The 22,740-nt window shown below is 37.2% G+C and overlaps 1 long non-coding RNA gene and 1 pseudogene across 1 annotated transcript; both read right to left on the reverse strand.

Annotated features, from left to right (window-relative positions):
- Positions 1–6,684: 6,684 nt before the first annotated feature.
- On the reverse strand, positions 6,685–17,065 carry LOC149208553 (uncharacterized). Its single transcript, XR_016252783.1, has 2 exons — positions 16,162–17,065; positions 6,685–6,743 (listed from the first exon to the last, which is right to left on the reverse strand). It is a non-coding gene; the product is annotated as an uncharacterized LOC149208553 (long non-coding RNA).
- Positions 8,484–9,227, reverse strand: LOC149208554 (agamous-like MADS-box protein AGL62; annotated as a pseudogene).
- Positions 17,066–22,740: the final 5,675 nt, after the last annotated feature.

A 22,740-nucleotide genomic window follows, 5' to 3' on the forward strand; every position in this document is an offset into this window, starting at 1 on the left:
GGGGGAGCTAGTATTAATATTGGAGCGGATAAAATCCTGGGACAACAACCTACAAACATGCATGAAGAAACTATTCCCATTCTAAATTTCTTCAACAACAGGGGTATACACCATCTGGACCAAATCTCTAACTGGGATCCACAATCTCACATCTGGATAGGGTGGTCTTTCTCGGAAATACCCAGTGAACTTAACCCTAGTCTATGCTATCTGCAGTCTCTCCTCCACAGTAAAGCTCCCATTAAGAAGAATGAGAGGGATGGTTTTCGTTGGGATTTAACCGGATCAAATTACACAGTCCAAGCAGGCCACCAGTATCTTTGCAACAGCACTTTTCCCATGATTTTATGGAATCACTGGAAAATGGTTTGGAAGTCAAAAGCACTTCCAAAAATAAAATTTTTCATATGGCTTCTGCTGACAGGGAAAATCTTAATAGCAGAGAATCTGCAAAAGAGAGGCATCAATGGCCCATCTCGATGCGCTAACTGCTACAACGCTGAAGAAATGATGCACCATCTTTTTGTAGAATGCCCCCTTGCTGTTGATTGTTGGAAAAATTTGTCCTTCAATGGTAACTTACCTTGGAACTCTCAGCGCTCCATAGCGGAAGTGATCCACATCTGGAAAAAAAGCTGTCCCTGGAAAGAAAAAAGAAGCAACTTGGTGAAGAGAGTATGGAATACTCTCCCTTGTACCATGCTATGACGTATTTGGCTAGCAAGAAACCGGAAAATATTCCAAAACAAGAGCTCAGCTACAAGAATAATTTGTAACAAGGCCAAAAATTTCGCCCTGGAAACTACCTCTATCAAAACTCAAAGCAGTATAGATGCAACAATGTATAGTGTGGAAGAACGAAATTTTATTAGTTACATTCTGGACAAAAATTACAACACTCAGAAAGGTAGCATGGTGAACGATCAACGCAATCAGGAAACTCACTCTTGGAAAATCAGATTAAAAGAGGAGTTTGTTAACTGGATACAAAAATGCAATAGCTTTTATCTTTTCTTCGATGGGGCATCTAAATCAAACCTAGGAATCGTTGAAGCAGGGGGATTGATCATCAACGCTAATGGGGAATGTATCCTACATTACGAATGGGGTCTAGGGAATGTCTCGAACAATAGAGCGGAAGCGTTAGCCTTGTATCAGGGACTAACTTAGCTAAGCAAATTGGGAATAAAATCGGCAAGGATCTTCGGAGATTCTTCGGTTGTCATCAACCTTATGGTTCACCAGAAAGAATCACCCAATACCCTTCTCCAGCAAGTCATCCGGCGAAATCAATTGTTGCATCAGACAATGGATAATTTGCAGTATTACCATATCCTTCGTAATCTCAACAAGCAGGCCGACAGACATGCCAACAGGACGTGCGAAACGACAGTAGGCAGCTTGTGTTGCAATGCCGAGGAGATCCATAAGCCCTTGCCATGATCCAAATCAATCCATCCTGCACCAAATCGGACAGTACTGATAGAAAGGAGTGGACTTAGAACTCTCAAATCTACACTAAGATCACTATCCGCATAGGGATTTGGCACAGATATTATCCTCTCAAAATTCTTAACATACTCAGTAATCCCGCCGGTTTCTATCTCTTCACTCTTGATTCCCGAGCTTCCCTGGACAGATTTCTGACCTACCCGTGCCTCTATCTGGATCCCCTCTCATTCCTCGTGACTGGTTCTCATCCCTTCTGCCTCCCCTTATATTTTCCCTCCCTCCTCCTCCTTTCTGCGCTCTACTTCCCCACTGCTTCACATTGCGGCCTCTCTGACCTCTTCATCCTTGCCTCAGTATCCCGTCGGAACCCTGCTTCCTGCGCTGTAGACTGAAACCTCAGGCAGCGCCTCATCGCTCTTATTCGCCCTCTAATACTCCCCTCCTTAGCAACTGCAATGGCTCGCAATGAGGATTGCTTGCACTGCTCGGACCTACAAGCTGAGCTGGAAGAAATCAGAGCCCAGCAGAATATATTAGATAATCAATAGAGGATTTTGGAAGCAAGAATCGACAACCAGAATCGCACCATCAACGATAAGTATTGAGCAGAAATTGATCTTTTCTTGCACATGGTCTTTTCTCTTCATGAACAATTCAACCATTTGTCAAACAGGTGCAGCCATGCAGAAGAGTCCATAACGATTCTGAAATACATGATGGACAAACACAACAACGCAGCCCCAAGCTCCTCAAGCGTCAAGCAAATAGATGGGGAAGAAAAGCCGGAGGAATCCACAGCAAGGCACATTAGTCATATAAACATAGATTAGAAATGTTTTGCAAATGTCAGTTTCTGCTGCTTCAATATGTAAGAGTTTACTTTAGTCAAGAAGTCCTTAAAGACAAAACAAGTAGGATCAAGGAGATCTATTTTGTAACTCCATTGATCATGGCTGTCCTCAACACTTAATGTACCTCAGAAGTCCAGACTCCCTTCTTTTTTTTAGATATTAACACAGCACCCGACTTTGTAAAAAAAAAAAAAAATTTCCCAAAAAAAATACCTTCACTACTTTCGAAAGTAATAAAATATTTTTATTTTATTATAAACTAAATACCAAATCATTAATATTTTTCATTTATTATAAACTAAATACCAAATCATTAATGGTATATAATTTAATTGTCATTGTCCAAAAATCATTATAGTTTTATACTATAATAAATTTTTAATATCTCCAAAAAAAGAAACAATATCACGAAAATAATTTTTTTTTAACTATGAAGAAAAGAACAATAATATAATGTCTTGTTATACGAATATCCATATCCTGTCGAACATTCATAACAAATGACATGTAATTTTTTTCTTATTTGACAACACAGAAAATTCCGAATGGTTGTTTGAAATATCTTGGTGAGCAAGGACAGTACTACCCTGTTTTAATTTAATATATCTTACCACTGGAGCGTGACCGCGAGGCCTTTGCCTCGAGTCTACCCAATCTAACCTCTATCCATTATCTTTCCTGCAATGCCGCCTTAATGGCATTGCAGAGGTGTTAGGTTGTCTCGAACTCAGCAGACACATCAATGGTGATGATCTAAGCCTTACCATCGCACGATGGTCATTGCTCCAGGGAACTTTTCAGGTTCAATGCAAGGGTTTGGAACTCATTTGCTACTTAGGGTTTCTGCGTTCTCTTGGGATACCTTTGTTCTGGTCGAAAGCTGCTCGATCTGCAACCTTAAGGTTTTCCTCTCATCGCATGATGCAGGGAAGGTCTAATGATTCACCCCCATATTCACTCCCATGGGGGCTTAGTTTGCTCGTCCTCCTGCTAGGTGAAATTTGTAAATAATCTGGTCGTTCTCTTTTTCCTTTTGCATTGTTATACCCTTATTTCATTTTCCTTTCTTATATAAGATGAAGACAGTGTCACCACGTGCAAATTCGTTGGTTGCAGGTTGTGCGTCAGTGGAAACGTGGAGGTCTGTACGTGGTGAAAGGCAGTTTCTCTCTCGGGCATGGTGCGTGGGTTTCTTCCGAGCATGTGTTATTTGGTCGTCCACCTAAACTTTAACACTGTGGAGGAGAAATTACGCTCGAGCGGTGTCTTGCTTCATCTTTCCAATTACCCGGTTGTTTTCCAGACTCTTCCATAGAAGGGTTTTCAGGTTAATTTCGAAAGGCTTCATGCCTTGGTATCCTCTGCCCTGAAGGGAAGGTTTTTTGCTGTAAGTATTTTATGAGCTAGAAACGTTGCAATTTTAGTTACAGTACCTTGGGTTTGGTTGCCCATATGTAAGGGTAGGACCTTGTAGGGTTTTGGTGCCGGTTTCACCTCGGCTTGGAGCTACTTAATTTTTGTGTATTTATCTCTTCTCTAGAATTTGTACGCATTTAAGTTATTTGACTTTATGTTTAAGTAATGGATATCGGTTCGTTTCTTCCGTTTTAGCATGTGTACATGGATATCAATTAATGTTAACCCTCATCTTCTATCGGCTTAACTGTTTACTTGGGCATTCACATCTTACCTATTTACATGGGTCATCTCCATAAATATAGGTTCTGGACATTCAACTGATGGTATTGAGCAAATTAACAAGTAATTAAACAAGAAATGATCGAGTTGATAGAATTTGCAGAGAGCGAACCGAAAATGACCGAATGATTTCTCTCTTTGAGAAAAGAAGAATCGCTACTCACCTTACCTAATAAAATGAATGCCGCAAAGTGGTGTACGAACATCTTTTTGCATGCGTATTATTGTCTTGTGTGTTGTTTCACCTGTCCAGATTCACGGCAGGCCATTCAAATACTGTGTTAGAAAGATTTGAGAGACAAAATCCGCATCTGCGGCAGATTTTGATGGATAAAGAAATAAGAAACAAGTGAGAGAAAAGAAAACAGATTCAGAAATCGAAGCTTCTCGTCTTATATTATCCCTCCATGGCGAACTCTTCTCTTCCCCTGTTGCAAAATTAATAGGCAGGGCAAAACCATTCAGCAAAAACTGCCAAATAAAATAAAAGCACTATCTCTACGGTTAAAGCCCTTGCGATTTTTCCACGGCTTCACCGTAATAAAGAAATAATGGATTGAAACTGTTGAAAAAATTGGGTTCCATGCATAGCCATTATCTACCACGCTGCTTTTCCTTGTACAAATTTATTAGTAAAACTCATAGATATTGAAAACCAAAAGCATACCTGCTTCTATTCATAAAAAATTTCGAGAATTTCATTCCAATGGATCAAGAATTTCATCTCTATCGATTGTTCTGCTCAACATAACAACAACAAAATAGAATCGCCAGGATAAGCCATGCAAATACTCTTTTAAAAAAAACATAAATTATATTCAAAATAGAGAAAAACACAACGAAAATATAACACTGTAAAATCCAAAATGCATGGCCATGCAACAACGAAAATAAACTTGAACAAGAAACAAGGCAAGCCAATGCAATGCAGAGTATTGAAGAAAATGATGAGATGAAAGTGAGAACGCGCTCTGTGAGATGCTTAATACTAATCAGTGCTTGCCAAAAGCCAGGGAAGAAGAACAACAACAACAACTGGCAGGGAAAAAGCAGTAAAAATATCTTCAAGAGTGACATAAAAGAATGGGAAAAAGCAGTAAGGCAACTCAACCGATATTTGGAAAAAACAGTCACTTCAAATCAACGGTCGAAAGTGTCTCACCTGATCCAACGGAGCAAGGTAAAAGTGTTGATAACTTTGCTTCAAAAATTCATTTCAACTTTTAACATGATGACTGGATAGAAAAATGATTTTATAAATAATAAAATAAGTTTAAACTCACTTTTAAATGGCAATTTGGGAGATTTAAAACAAAGTTTGAACTCATTTTTTAATAGGAATGGGAGAATTAAAATAAGTTTGAACTCATTTTTAAATAGGAATTTGGGAGAATTCTAACATTTTAAGCAATAATAATAATTTTAGTAATTTGAGTGCTAAGTTTACAAAAACATACAACCATACATAACTCTATCCCCTCTAGTTTTACATAACTCTATCCCCTCTAGTTTTGAAGTTGTGACCTCTTATGAGGAAACACATGCTCTTAACCATTAGGCACACTCAAGTTGTATAGGTTAATGCATTTTGAAGAAATTCATAATTTTCCAATAAGTAAGGAGAGAGCTCTCTTATTCCCAAACACTTGAAAGGCTCAAACTTAGTTGCATTCATATTAATGTATGAATGTATGGAATACATCATAGCTTTGGTAACCACACATTTGAGATTCCATACCCAACCATGAAATAGACCTATTTCCTAATCAAACTAATAAATATACCCATCTTATAAAAACTTAGATCGAGCATCATTGTACTAACAATGAGGAAACTACATAAAACTCTTAAAACCACACTAAAAAACTATTTTACCTATACAAATAATAAAAATCAATTTTACAATTTACACGAGACAACTAAAAATATCATTCAATTTGACTACTCTATCTTCATAGGTTAATGTTCTATATACCTTACCCATGCCCAATGCGTACAAGTCTCAACCTTTAAGTTTAGACTTCCCTATTTATGATTAATTATCCATAGTACATGACTGCATAATGTGAATGGGATGAGCTTCTTCTAGCAAATCCAAATACCCATTATGGATGAATCTAAGCTTATCTAATAATCTTAAAACGATAAGAGCATTTTGTACTTACCTTAAAATCTCATCTCATCCCGGAGTCTCAATATTGTGGTTGCAACATAGTGTGGCATTTATCTTGTTGTCTTAGCAAAAATTGTTGATTTCTTCTACTTTTACAATCTTATTTAGAAGTGCTTAGATCTACGAGTTATATATACTGATATCTATGATATCTATGAGTTATATATAAATAATGTGTATACAGATATTTTTTTAACTGGCTAACAAATTAACAGTTTTAAAAATAAAATAAACGAAATCAATAGTCATTAACAGCGCTGATAGAGATATTTATACACACAATAAAATATGATGAACAGTCCCAATAAAAGATATACCAATAAAATTATAATTTACTGGTGGTGACATTAAGGAGAGGCTTCGACCATTGAGGTCCTTGGTGGTGAACTTGAAGGAGAGGCTTCGACCATTGAAGTGGGAGTTGCTTTCACAATTCTGTTCCAGTTGCGTGATATTGCCTGTCAGCCAATGCGTAACCTTTTCTCCAAACGCCCCCTGATGAGGACTAAGTTGGAATATGAATGTCTTTCGATTGTAAACAGGATTCCTCCATTTTCAAGCAGGGGACCCTGCAATGCATTCGTAGCCTCTTAGAAATCAATTTCAGATAAGAAAATTTGGATTCACTAATGGCTTCTACAAATGATAAGCCAATTGATCACCTTTTATAGGCGAGTGAATTAATTAGCTCTCTCACTGTAGAACAATGGCAGGAAATTGCAGAAAAATATGTAATTGTCAAAGCAATTCTAAAACCTACAAAACCCTACCTAAATTATAATGCCATGCATCACCAATTTGAAAATATCATACCTGTTTTCAGTACATTGCTGACAGGTGGGTCGAGGTAACTTCCAGCATCATGAACCAAGAATCATAAGATGATGATGATATTTTACAGTGTATATGAAAATTACAAGACGCATTTTTCAAATGCCCTTTGGTTTCTCATATTGCTCACATATTTTCCCTTTCCCTGAATACTGTGTTCAGTTGCTTAGATGAAGGACAAATTAACAAGATGTATGCGTGATAAAACCTAAAACACATTGAAATGATTTTTAAGAGAAATAAAAATTATACAGGGCATTCATGGCCTTTTCTTTCTGCACCATGAAAAATCAATCTACAAGCTTCAGCTGCAACAACACAGCGACCAAGTGAGAGCACTTTGTCACTTATAAGGTATTTATCTGTTGCTATTTTTCTGAGGTATCGTTTATGTGAAAAGTTCGGAAAAATTTTTAACCGTGTTTTACAGCAGCCATGTAAAGTTTAAATTTGATTGGATATTATTATTTTTTTGGTGGAGAGGCGCTTTCTAGGAAAAATATGTTCTCCAGATTTCACTCTAAACGAAATTCGCATTTAAAAAAAAATTGAACTATATCTCCACTTCCAATACTCAGTATAATTAAATATATAAGAATCTATGATTTTATTGCACATAAAAAAAGATAAATATCGATTGCAAAAGAAAATATTCGAAAAAAAATATGTATTTGAAATGCACAAACAGTAGATTTACAATTACAATAAGGTGATAAAAATCTCTCAGTGATAAGAAAATGGTGATTTATTATAGGAACCATAAAAATAAATGGCCACTTTTCCATTACCAGAAAAATAAACATCTCAACAAGAAATTGATTTAGCATATGAACGCAACATCAATGTCGCTCTGCCTTTTCAGCGTTTATCTCGATCCAATATTCATGTCATCTTTTTGACCAGGTTGCACAAATTCATTCTCTCTGATAATCTGAGGAGAATGTAAGCGCACAAAGTTCTCATTGGTTGATGCAACACCGTCATTATCCATATTATGAGAGATTTCAAATCGTCTCTCTAACATTGCCAAACTATTCAACTCTGACGGGTCGGCAAATGGAGGCAGGTAAGAGCTGCTAGGAAGGGAAGGTTGAATGTAAATATTGGAAAAATTGGGTGACCCATGTCCATGACTTGTACATTGTCCTCTAACTGCATAGTTGCCAACATCTTGTAGCATTAATGGGTTAAATTGTTGCATTGTTGTTTGTCTTGAATTGTAGTAGTGCTGCATCAATGGAGTATAGTGTATAAAGTTGTAGGTTGCATCGGCCTGTCCTTGCAAATTGCTGGGACAATATGCAGGTGGAGCGTTGATCACCCATGGGGGCGTCAATGTCTTTGCTGCAATTGTATTAGTTGGGACTCTAGCAATTCCCTCATCCCAAGGACTTGATTGATAGTGCCCAATTAAGTCAACAGTTGAATCAAAAGATGGTAGGGTTTCTAGATTTTGGTTGAACTGTTGAGATTCTACATCACCTGCACATTGCAAGTGAAAGTAAGAAGATTGCTAGCAATTCCCTCATTGGAAGGACCCAATTGATGGTGCCAAATTAAATCAAAAGATGGTAAGGTTTCTAGAGTCTCCCTGTAACATTAATTTGGATTAGGTGTTTCTTGCAGCTTGCTTTTCTTCTGTGGCCTTAATAATATTCTGCTTGAATGTTTTGAGTTCTTCACAAAACATTATCAGTTGAGTAAGATTTAGATTTTCAATATCCCTTTTCCACCAGAATTCCCTCGGCTTGTATTGCTCATTTTTCGACTCTTTTCTTTTGAATTCCTCCGAGAGCTTCTCTTTTGCTTCCAATTATTGTAATACATCGTTGTATTGTTTTTCTGATTTCGGAACTTTCAGAACTTTCTCATTTCTCATTGTCTATATTCACTGGAATGTTTTGATACTTATCGAGCACATAGTCAATGTCAGGGTTGCCAAAGGTGAAGGCCTTTCCTGCGGGAGAGTATACGATGATGGCAATTTCTGCACCGCATAAAATAGCAAGCTCACTGGCCTTCTTGAAGATGCCCATCCTTCGTTTCGAGAAGCAGGGGTGCCTTGAATTCGAGTTCTCAATCTTTTTAATTTCAATTTTATTTTTACCCATTTTCTTGCCCCCTCCTGTGCATTCATCAACATCCAAAACAACAACACTAAGTAATTACTCAAATCAATCAGAAACACTACTTTCTTAGGTGAAGAAAGTTTCCCTCCAAGATTTGTGTAATATGATAACAAGATGAAATTTATTGAATTTCAAGGGTTCCTTTTAACTTTTAAAATAGAAACATGAAATCTACAGAATTTTTTATCTTGTTCATCATATTACACAAATCTTGGAGGGAAACTTTCTTCACTTAAGAAAGTAGTGTTTTTGATTGATTTGATTAATTACTTAGTGTCGCTGTTTTGGATGTTGATGCATGCATAGGAGAGGGCAAGAAAATGGGTAAAAATAAAATTGAAATTAAAAAGATTGAGAACTCGAATTCAAGGCAACTCTGCATCTCGAAACGAAGGATGGGCATCTTCAAGAAGGCCAGTGAACTTGCTTTTTTATGCGGTGCAAAAATTTCCATCATCGTATACTCTCCTGCAGGAAAGGCCTTCACCTTTGGCAGCGTTGACATTGACTATGTGCTCGATAAGTATCAAAACATTCGAGTGAATATAGACAATGGGAAAGTTCATAAAGTTCTGAAATCAGAAAAACAATACAACGATGTATTACGAGAACTGGAAGTAGAAAATAAGCTCTCGGAGGAATTCAAAAGAAAAGAGTCTAAGAATGAGCAATACAAGCTGAGGGAATTCTGGTGGAAAAGGGATATTGAAAATCTAAATCTTACTCAACTGATAATGTTTAGTGAAGAACTCAAAACATTCAGGCAGAATATTACTAGCAATTGTCCCAAAAGGTACAAAGAGAGGCCGATAGGATTATTAAATTGGAATTGTTGAATTTTTCTAGAAGAGTTAATTGGTTTGTGGAAAACCTTGTTTTCTTGGACTGGATCATTGTGCAATTACTTTTCTTTAGATGTTTTGTTTATATCTATATTACAAGGAACACATTGAATGTCTTATTTCATTTTAGAGTAAGTTAATTACCCAAAATCAAGAGGTTAAGTTAATTACCCAAATTCAAGAAACCTCTTTAGATGGCCAAGCATATACGACGCTTGCTAGTGACCAAGGCAATAACCACCATGACTATCCCCTACCAATATATTTCATTGAAAACCATAATTGTATATTGCATTTAGAAAGTCAAAACATAATATTAGAAAACATGTTGATATATTGCTATTAAAAAGTTAATTCCATTAGAAACCATGATATTATTATTATATTTTGTAATGAATAATGTACATATATATAATGATACTACATTGAAAACCATAATTGTATATTGCGATTAGAAAGTCAAAATATAATATTTGAAACCATGCTAAATATGACATTACAAACCTTAAATGTCAAAGGGAGAACTTAGAAGTTGGAAATTAAATGACCACAACCATTTCGAAGACCATGTCTATAGAGATGTTAAAAAACCATGGTCAATGCCAAATTAGGAGGCCGGAAGGCAAAAACAAAAATAAGAAAATACCAAATCGTTGCTAACATTACATGTAGCAAGAATAAAAGAAGCACTTCTTCCCCATGGATGCCTTCTTGATTGTGATCTCAAGCTCGCCTGAAGACGACCATCTAAACATGAACATGCACGCTCGCATGAAGACAACCATGCCTGAAGACGACCATCTAAACATGAACATGCACGCTCGCATGAAGACAACCATGCCTGAAGACGACCATCTAAACATGAACATGCACGCTTGAAAGGAGGAACAACACACCAGACACTATTTAGATCAGCTATTGAAGTATTATAAATTCTTGAAAATTTTGGAAGAGTTTATAGTGAGATGGCCAAGCATATACGAAGCTTGCTAGTGACCAAGGCAATAACCACCATGACTATCCCCTACCAATATATCTCATTGAAAACCATAATTGTATATTGCATTTAGAAAGTCAAAACATAATATTAGAAAACATAATGATATATTGCTATTAAAAAGTTAATTCCATTAGAAACCATGATATTATTATTATATTTTAAAAGAATAATATACATATATAGAATGATACTACATTGAAAACCATAATTGTATATTGCGATTAGAAAGTTTGGAAAACACAGTTCAACATGTTTTCTAATATTATCAACATGAAACGAGATTCAAGTACTAAAAATCAGATTAAAGCAGTTGTACAATGTGTTCTTCAGTATGCTTGAACTGCATTTCAAATTGAATCTGGGCTTGTAAACTAATGTGGCTAAATGCCATGAATGTCATTGGACCTACCCCATGACCTGGTGTTCACATTAAATACCACAGATGTCCGATTAAGCAAGTTTTCAAAACAAACAACATCATCACCATTGGGACTGTGTGCACTGTGTATTGCCATTTCAGCTCGTTGAAGTTCATCAAATATTTCTTCAGTCGATCTAGAAATTAGTTGCCATTCCCTTTTCCTGATTTGCCTGATTAGCTTCCAAATGACAATCACTTTGTCTTTTGTTCCTGCCATTAACACTTGGTCCTTGCAGACCACCAATCCTAGTGGATGATCACACTGTGGTTTTGTAACTTTCAGGATAGCCCAACTCTGATTGTTTAGCGAGAAAACTATTAGGCTCTGATGGGCTTCCAATAGCCAATACATGGCATCCCTACAATAGACTCCATGAGTATCAACTACTCTCATATTTTGAAGGTGATGCTGAGATATGAACTCTATCCATGAATTGGTTACAGAATCATATATCATTGTTTTCACAAGACTAATGTCGTTCTCACAATCACAGTGCTTGTTAGTATCATCTAGGATGGCAACCAAAACCTTAAAATGATCTGGGCTAGACCTTACAATGCATTTTAGTTTGGATGTCCATTTTCCATCCATGAAATGAAGCATTTTGTAAACACCCGTTATAGGATTCTTAATGCATAATAAACTTGACATGCATGACCATAATTTTTGTTCACTATATTGTAAAATAAAATAGAATCAGATAACAACAAATTAGATTAGATCATGCAATAAATTCAAAAGTAGCAAGTCATCAGTGAAAATGAGCATGCATATGAACACAAATCACATAAACTTACATTATTAATTTAAAAGTAAAAACATTATACATTGGAAAAAAACCATAAACTTAAATTAAGCTCACTTAGAAACATAAACTAAGCAAATTAAAAAAAAACTGCAGACAAACTTACCCTGAACACACATTGCAGAGTTGATCACCCGTGCCACATCGAGGGCGTTTGCCTTTGCTCTCTAATTCGGTATCGCTCTCTAATTCGGTATTGTTCTCGAATTCGGGTGCCCTGTTTCGCAGAAAAGTACGCACGAAGCCAACGTCAAACCACCTGTGCCATGTCGAGCATTCAATCCATGGGCAAAACAGTCTGTCATGGCAGCTAACCAGTGTGGAACTTTCCGCTCCATTTTCTGTCGACTTGAATTTTCTGGTATTGTAACATCGATTTTCTCTCAACTTGAATTTTCTGATATTATAGCATCGATAGTAGCAGGAGCCGAGTTTGCAGCCCAACTCCCACGATACCCGACCACTGCATCTGTTCCTGTAACGCGCTACACGGCTCCTCCACCCCAACTTCACCGGAACCATGATTTCTCCACGTTCCACAACCTGCTCTTCGATATACCGACCAAGGAACATGCTTTTGTCAAGAGACCCTTTCAGTGCCCTGCACGTCCTCCGGATCTGGGGATATTGCTGCGATGGCACTCTTAGAAATATGCTCTCCAATAGATCGGGCACGATGTTGATTAAAATACAAGGATTTGAAGACGATGGAGTAGTAATTGCAGAGGTTGCAGTACTGGAAGTTGATTCGTCAGAGTGCTCCATGGTTAATATCCCTGCAACAATTTCCAGAGGATGGCCTTCTTGATTATGACGAGTCCCTTCCCTGCTTTGTGCGAATTGATCTCCCAACAAATCAATTGCATCGTTGCTTTTACAAGCCCAAGAAGCGGAATCATAGCAGGCCAGTGCTTGCCAAAAGCCAGGGAAGAAGAAGAAGAACAACAATTGGCAGACCAAAGAAACGATTAACTATGAGGCCAAGAGTGACATAAGAGAATGGGAAGAAGCAGTAAAAATATCTTCAAGAGTGACATAAAAGAATGGGAAAAAGCAGTAAAAGTATCTTGCCATGCCAAGAAGGCAACTCGACCGATATTTGGGAAAAGCAGTCACACTTCAATTCAACGGTTGAAAGTGTCTCACTTGATCGAACGGAGTAGGGTAAAAGTGTTGACCATTGTTGATGCCTAGGATAACTTTGTTTCAAAAATTCTATTTAATGTTCAATTTCTATGATAGTCTAAAATACATCTAAATATTTTTAGGTTTTTCCATTGAAATTATTATTACAATACCAAGTTTATTTAAATCAAAAATATTATTGAAAAAATTTATCACCAAATACAAATATGCACTATACTATAAATTCCTTTCTTACACATCTCTTTCTGTATTCTCTTAGTTTAAAAAAAAAAACACCTTAACCCTAAATCCCCGATACTTGATATATCATTAAACCTCAAATCCTTAATAAATGGTTAAATCTTGAACGCTACAGACAATTAACTATATTTTAACAGATTTTTTGTTGCAAGATTTCTGCAAGGGACCAAGTACATTAGCTTCAGAGGCCAATGAGTTTGAAGACGTTTCATCTGATCAAACCATCATGCAGTGTGTCAACAGTTTTACTGTCTCGGATGATCAAAGAATTGAAGAATTCTACGATCACACAACAACACAGATTGATTCATGAATTCGTTTATACAGGGAAATCCAATCGTTGGGTTTGCTACTGTTGGAATCCAAAGACGAAAGGGAGGAAACACAAGGAGACCATGCAGAGATCCCGAAAATCATCCTCGCAAAGATTCCAAATTAATGTTGGTTTGCTCACAAGACCATTCCGAAACTAAAGTATATTTTTTCCAAGAGAAAGAAACTTCGGCTAATGGAATGGTGCGAAACTATAGTATATCCTTTCTAAGAGAAGGAAACTTCGGCTAATGGAATAGTGCGACATAAGGTATTAATAACGTTTTTCAAAAAATTTAACCCGTCAAAATTACGTTCTTCACATTTCAACACACTTCACCATAAACGGTCATTTAAAAATTTAAAACGTATTTTACGGGTGAAATGCCTTATGACCGGCAAAATTCCCATCAAAATCCAACACTGAATGAAGGGAATATAAATTGCTTATTCTGAAAAAACATTCCAAAATTTATACTAACCTTAATTCGCAACAACCGCCGAGAGCATGAGCAAACCAAAACGCCGCAAACACAGACCAACGCCGAAGCACCATCATATTCATATGAACGGAGTAACAATCAACACTATACAGAAATGAAGGGCACTGTCAAGCATGTTGCAAAATTGTGAACAGGATGAAACACAAAGCCCCCAAGGTTTTGCTTGAGTACAAAAAGGAACCACCCACGATGCTAACAGAGTCTGAGAAAACGTAAGCACATAAATGACAACCCGAGGAAACCCCCGCGCAGGGTCGCGCGTAGGGAGAGAATGGCCAAACCTGCTTAGTGAAGGGTGGAACGTCTTAAAAAGGAAATGCAAAGGCAGAAGGAAACAGCCACGACAATGGACAGGAGGCTTCACGGAAATCAGCGTGCAAACATGCATTCCGGACGCAGATAGGTGGTGCTCCTCGGATGTGGCACAATGGCCTTAAGCTCGACGTTCATGAAAGACCTCAAACAGGGATAGGTGTGGACGTGGGCGCGGTCGGAACATCAAAACAACAAGTAACACTGCATCACTGGAAATGCCAACGGCCTAATAGTGCTCTCTTTTGAAGGCTTGTAATTCTATCGGCAAGGAAGACACTATCAAGTTTACAGGGGGAGGGTGGTGGAGTAGTCTTCAAGGGATGCTGTTTATTCCTATGTCGCGGGAAATCATCCTCGCCACCTTCTATAACACGTGCCGTCATGGAAGATGGAGGGATAATTATATTTGCCACCTCAAATTGCCAATCCTTTTGGCAAGTTACTCCACCATATGCCTTTTCAGCATAAATAGTGGCCCGTACTAAGGCTGACGAGGCAGACACATCGGAGAGGATCTCCATATGTGCCACGAGTAAATCACAATAACGTCGGCATAGTAGGACTATACGACAGAGGTCCAAAAGAGGATAGACTCAAATGGGGCACAGAGAGCAAGGAGCGACAGAGGTTGTACACTAGCCAGTAAAGGAAAAAATAGTAGGAAATACGGAGAGGACGTATGAAATGGGGAAGACAGAGAGGATCTAATTCACCTGACAGGAAATCCTTTTTTGGAAAGAGAAAGTCTTCACGAAGGTACAAACAGGCTGACGAGATATCATGCGAACATTAATAAGAAGATAATATCGCGGATAGAATTTCAAAACTAAAGAAATTCGACGGTTGATGGAAATAACTATGCGTGTCATCCGTTCCATCAACAGCCTTCCAGCACCACCTTCACCGTAGTTCCTCCGAGAGAAGGACTGGAAAAAGAACACGGCACCAGAATGACCAGAACTTCCGACTGACGTAAAGAGGGGAGACTAAGAACCAGAACCCTAAATACTTTCCTTGTAGCCAGATACAGAGCCAATGGCTAAGGAAAGATTCAGAAAACCTTAAATACGACTATGGAGAAAGAAAACTGGGACTTACCATAAATTTGAACAGAAAATATTAAGAAAAATCTGGACAACGACAGACACAGCTATAATACTTACACCAATAGTTTCCAATTCTGCAACGAAAATCTACGCAGGGGCGAGAGATAATACAGATTTTTGTAAAGATCATGCACGGATATTCTAAAGAAAAAGCCTCCTTTATTAATAGTATAGAACCTTGTAAGAACAAATCTGGCCAAACTAATGACATATCTTGTCTTCAATGGAAAAATACGGAATCAGAAGGAAAGTGTGATTCAGAAAAAAAAACCTTTTGTAAGGTTATTTTACAGAAAAACTACATACATTTTCAGGCTAAGGAAATAAACAACTTACCTCAGTACTCCGCGCGTAGCCCTCATGGATAATGGGAAGCCAGAACCAACATTTCCTCCAGAACTATGCGCCTTGACCAAGGACCAAATACCCGCCAACATAACTTCAAGGGATGAAACTATGAACATATCATAAAGGATAGTATCCGAGGGACAAACATAAAAAAAAAACTTGGGAGACTTTTGAAAGTTACAATAACCTCAGAGCCGAGACGATATAAGACGACTATAGTTCAAACACGAATAGAAACTAGTAGATAGGCTGTAACAGAGTAAGTAAAGACACCACCCTCGTTCTACAGAGGACTTTCATAAACATAGGTAGAAACCATGATGTGGGAGAAGATTCAGATGGGAATTGTAAGAAAGAAACTCCATGAAAATGAGAGGACCTTGTTTTAAATTGGTAAAGGACATTTCAATCTAGACTCGTGTCGCGAAAGGTCTGGATGCATGGAAGCCAGAAACAAATGTCGGAATAAGGGATAGGTGTTCCTTTTGGACCAAGGAGAACGTGGCGACTCTAAATAGAACACTAAAAACCGAGTTCCAGTCTTGACACACTACTTACCTGAAGTGGGGACTATGAACAATAATGCAACACCATCAGATCATACACTAAAAACCGTGTTCCAGTCTTGACACACTACATACCTGAGGTGGGGACCATGAACAATAATGTAGCACCATCAGATCATTAATGAGACAATGCCTCACTCAACGCGCTAATCAGCGTTCAATTGGTGGAGGCCACGCACAGAAACATTGGTTCATGGCTGAGGCCACACGCAGAGACATTGGTTTATGATTGAGTGCGACGCGCAGAGCAGAGGAGCAGTGTAACTGAACTTTTCATAATTTCCATAAAATTTTTGGCAGTTCTCATTTGTATAGGAAATTGTTATCACGATAATTTTAGTTTATTAAGATTCACAACCTAATCGTGAGGTTATATTATTATTATATAATCTTTTTGTCGTATTAAAATAAGTTTTAAAAGTCATTCAGTGAATTTCCCTCTTGTGGGTCAATTACTGGCGAGAATTTCTTATGACTGTAAATCCGCCATTCCAATAGCGAAAGCTTTCTATTCTAAAATGGTTAAAAACTTCTTAATTCAATTATACTGTAACTTTCTCATTAGAACATGGTTAGTAGTTTAGAATCTAGATCCCAATATTTAAAGTGTTTTAAATTTAAAAGATATCTTCGATTTCAAGGAAATTTAAGAACTATAGCCTCCTAACGCTGTTATAAATTATTATTCAACAAAACCGTTGAGATTGGTTTTTGTGATATTGATTTCTTGAAGTTTTAAGACCATTGTTATAAAGTATTATTCAACAAAACAATTGAGATTGGTTTTCGTTATGTTCATTTATTAAAGTTTTAAGACTATAATTATAAATTATTATTCAACAAAACAATTGAGATTGGTTTATGTTATATTCATTTTTTAAAGTTTTAAGACTAGTGTGAAGCAATGGTGAGAGAAACACTTCTGTATTTTAATCAATAAAAAACCAAATAAATTTAAAATTTTATACAACTTACATGTAAATATCCAATAATAAAACACGAGCATTTTTACACCGATAGGGGTCCCTTTTATTGGACTTGGGCGTTTTAATACATTTGCTAATTAATCATTTTGATTGGATAGTCTAAATTGAAAGATGCGGGGATATTCTGGTCGTCGCAACTCCATCAATGAATGAATTTAAAATGATATATCTGTTGTAATATATCCAATACGCGCTGTCGCTCCTTGCTTTCTGTGCCCCATTTGAGTCTATCCTCTTTTGGACCTCTGTCGTATAGTTTTGTTGTGCTGGCGTTATTGTGATTTACTCATGGCACATATGGAGATCCTCTCCGATGTGTCCGCCTCATCAGCCTGTTTGTACCTTCATGAAGGCATTCTCTTTTCAAAAAAGGATTTCCCGTCAGGTGAGTTAGATCCTCTCTGTCTTCCTCATTTCATATGTCCTTTCTGTATTTCCTACTATTTTTTCCTTTACTGGCTAGTGTACAACCTCTGTTGCTCCTTGCTTTTTGTGCCCCATTTGAGTCTATTCTCTTTTGGACCTCTGTCGTATAGTTCTGTTGTGCTGACGTTATTGTGATTTACTCGTGGCACATATGGAGATCCTCTCCGATGTGTCCGCCTCATCTGCCTTAGTACGGAACATTGTTGAACTTGAAAAGGCATATGGTGGACTGACTTGCTAAAAGGATCGGCAATCTGAGGTGGCAAATATAATTATCCCTCCATCTTCCATGACGACACGTGATATAGAAGGTGGCGGGGATGATTTCCCGCGACGTAGGAAGAAGCAACATCCCTTGAATACTACACCACCCTGCACCTGTAAACTTGACAGTGTCTTCCTTGCCAATAGAATTACAAGCCTTCAAAGAGAGCACTAGTAGGCCGTTGGCATTTCTAGTGATGCAGCGTTACTTGCTATATTGATGTTCTGACCGTGCCCGCGTCCACACCTATCCCTGTTCGAGATCTTTCATGAACGGCGGGCTTAAGGCCATTGTGCCACGTTCGAGTAGCACCACCTGTCCGCGTCCAAAATGCATGTTTGCACGCTGATTTCCGTGAAGCCTCCTGTCCATTGTCATGGTCGTTTCCTTCCGGCTTTGCGTTTCCTTTTCAAGACATTCCACCCTTCACTAAGTGGGTTTTGCCATTCTCTCCCTATGCGCGACCCTGCGCGGGGGTTTCCTTGGGCTGTCATTTTTGTGCTTATGTTTTCTCAGACTTTGTTAGCATCGTGTGTGGTTCCCTATTGTGCTCGGGAAAAACTTTGGGGGCTTTGTGTTTAATCCTATTCACGATTTTGCAACATGCTTGACAGTTCCATTCTTTTCTATATAGTGACCATTGTTACTCAGTTCATATGAATATGATGGTGCTTTGGCGTTGGTCTGTGTTTGTGGCGTTTAGGTTTGCTCATGCTCTCGGTGGTTGTTTGTGGCGTTTTGGTTTGCTCATGCTCTCGGTGGTTGCTTCGAATTAAGGTTAGTAAAAATTTTGGATTGTTTTTTTAGAACAGGCAGTTTATATTCCCTTCATTCAGTGTTGGATTCTGACGGGCATTTTGCCAGTCATATGGCATTTCACCCATAAAATACGTTTTAAATTTTTAATTTTGACGGGTAATTTTTTTTGAAAAACGTTATTAATACCTTCTGTCGCACTATTCCATTAGCTGAAGTTTCTTTCTCTTAGAAAGGGTATACTATAGTTTCCCACCATTCCATTAGCCAAAGTTTCTTTCTCTTGGAAAGGATATACTTTAGTTTCGAAATGGTAATGTTGATCAAATACAAAATGGTCTTGTGAGCAAACCAACATTAATTTGGAATCTTTGCGAGGATGATTTTCGGGATCTCTACATGGTCTCCTTGTGTTTCTTCCCTTTCGTCTTTGGATTCCAACAGTAGCAAACCCAACGATTGTGGGTTTGATTTCCCTGTATAAACGAGTTCATGAATCAATTTGTGTTGTTGTGTGATCGTAGAATTCTTTAATTCTTTGATCATCCGAGACAGTAAAAGCATTGACAAGTTGCATGATGGTTTGATCAGAAGAAAGGTCTTCAAACTCATTGGCCTCTGAAGCTAATGTATCTGGTCCCTTGTAGAAATCTTGCAACACAAAATCTGTTAAAAAATCGGATGGAGACAAAATCAGAGTACAATCTAGAGACGATAGCTCGTTCAAATCTGGCAAAATTTGGGCTAAAAGAGCTGCATCTGCTCCAAGATAATAAGAATATGGAGATCTCTCCAATGCTAACGACGACATAGAGATGGTAGAGATTCTAGTTTAAAAAATTAAGGACATTTTGCCCGGTAAAATGCCCTATGATTGGGAAAAATGCCAAATTCCAACCTTGTTGGCCACTGTGTCAAGGAAAACAACGGCGCATGAGAGAAGAGAATGAAGTGGTGGTTGTATGCAAGTTGGGTTTCTAACTTTCCATGAAATCAGGTCTGTTATAGGAATATACCTGAAACCAAATGCTAATACAATAGAGGCATTTTGTATGGTTTTGAAGGTTCTGCATGCACGGGTGGGTTCTTTGTATCAAGAAGTAAAACAATCGACCCAAATTAATATCATTATTGCTGACATTGCTTGTTCCATGAATTCCTTGTGTTTTTTCAATATTCTATTGAATCCATTGGTTATGGATGCATTTACTTATCATTTACCTATCCATTATCAATGTTACACTTAATTATTGGTTTGGAAAATTCCAATCTATTGAATGTTTGGATCATATATTTGAATTATTACGGTTGTAATTCATATATTTTTAATGTTTAGTAAAAGGGAACTACCCACAATCATTTGTACCATTTTTCAACAGTTTTTTGTTTTTGCATATTGTGGGAAAGTGGGCAGTGAAGCTCTTTATAACTGTGGTAGACTCTATTGTTTGAGCACCTTACTAATTATGGCATATCCATTGTTTTAAATATAGTTGTAGTAGACTCTATTGTTTGATCACCTCAATAATCAATTTACTTTGCAATCCTTGGATATATGCCTTCACATTTATTTTTCCGAGGACAAACCTTGTTCAAGTTCTCAATTTGTGATGGCCTCAATATTCAGGTACTCATTCTTTTATAAGTATGTAGATTATATCAATTTGTTATAATTCCATATTGGTAAAATAATTAGTTATAGTTGTTGTAACATATTTTTTAGCTAGCCCTTTATTGTTAAATGTAGAGTGAAACTCACTACAATTGTTGCATACTTTGTTCCTTAATCATCTCTCTAATCATGGATAATAATTTCCTTAAATATAATTATAGGATAACTTTGTTTCAAAAATTCTAATTTGCCAGTCTTGCTTATACTTCTCCACATTTACTTTTGCACTTATTTCAGTTTTCAATTTATGGTAGGCCACTTTAGCATTGGTGAACCTTGTTTAAGTTCTCAATTTATGGTAGGCCACAACATTCACAGACCCATGCTTTTATATATATAGAAAGATATTGATTTTTGATAATTCAATACCGTTCCCCCGATCGGGGTGATTATGACGGCGATCAGGACAATCAATACAGATCAAGTAAGGGAGGATGACGAGGCAAAAGTTAGTCAGGTAATGATGAAGATGGACAGGAGGGATCACTAGGAAAGATATCATATCGAGGAGGGACGACGATGAGGTAATGAAGGAAGAAGATGGTAGAGAGAATGCGGCAGGGATTGGACGTGGGAACGACTGTACAGAAGAAGAACGAAAGGAAGTGGGCAGGGATTGGACGTGGGAACGACTGTACAGAAGAAGAACGAAAGGAAGTGGGCAGGGATTGGACGTGGGAACGACTGTACAATGTGACATTCAAACACGCTTGACCATGGTTGACCATGATTAATATTATAAACCTAAGGGAATAATAAACCCAAGGGATTGATATCAAAACCCAAATGAATAATAAACACAAATATAAATATTACAAACACTAAAATAAACCTGGTTTATTTTCATGGTGGGACAATCTTTGTCAAAATGCGACATTCAACCATGGGAATAATATTATAAACCCAACATTGGTAAACCCAAATATAAATACTAAAAACTAAAATAAACATGGTTTGTTTTGATCTTGAGACAATTCTTGTCACAATGCAACATTCAACCATGGTTGACCATGTTTGGCTATGATCGACAATGGTTTACCATGATTGATATTATAAACCCAAGGGATTGGTATTATAAACCCAAATGAATAATAAACCTAAGGGATTAATATTAAAACCCAAAGGATTATGGACCCAAGGGAATAATATTAAACCCAAGGGACTAATATTATACACCCAACATTCGTAAACCCAAATATAAATATTACAAAAACTAAAATAAACATGATTTATTTTCATGGTGAGACAATCCTTGTCACAATGTGACATTCAAACACGCTTGACCATGATTAATATTATAAACCTAAGGGAATAATAAACCCAAGGGATTGATATCAAAACCCATCAAGGGAGTAATACTAAAACCCCAAGGGACTATGAACCCAAGGGAATAATATTAAACCCGAGGGACTAATATTATAGACCCAACATTCGTAAACCCAAATGTAAATGTTATAAACACCAAAATAAACATGATTTATTTTCATGGTGAGACAATATTTGTCAAAATGGGACACCATTGGACTAATATGGTAAACCCAAATATAAATATTACAAACACTAAAATAAGCATGGTTTATTTTCAGGGTGAGACGATCATTGTCAAAATGCGACATTCAACCATTGGACTAATATTATAAACCTAACATTGGTAAACCCAAATATAAATACTACAAACACTAAATTAAACATGATTTATTTTGATTGTGAGACAATCCTCGTCACAATGTGACATTCAACCATGGTTGACCATGATTGATAATATAAACCTAAGGGAATAATAAACCCAAGGGATTGATATTATAATAATGAACCCAAGGGATTAATACTAAAACCCCAAGGGATTGTAAACATGAGGGAATAATATTAAACCCCAGGGACTGATATTATAAACCC

Source organism: Pinus tabuliformis, chromosome 1_2, assembly GCF_031772625.1.
Source record: "Pinus tabuliformis cultivar Carrire ecotype Pingquan chromosome 1_2, CPIR1, whole genome shotgun sequence".
NCBI classification, from domain to species: domain Eukaryota; kingdom Viridiplantae; phylum Streptophyta; class Pinopsida; order Pinales; family Pinaceae; genus Pinus; species Pinus tabuliformis.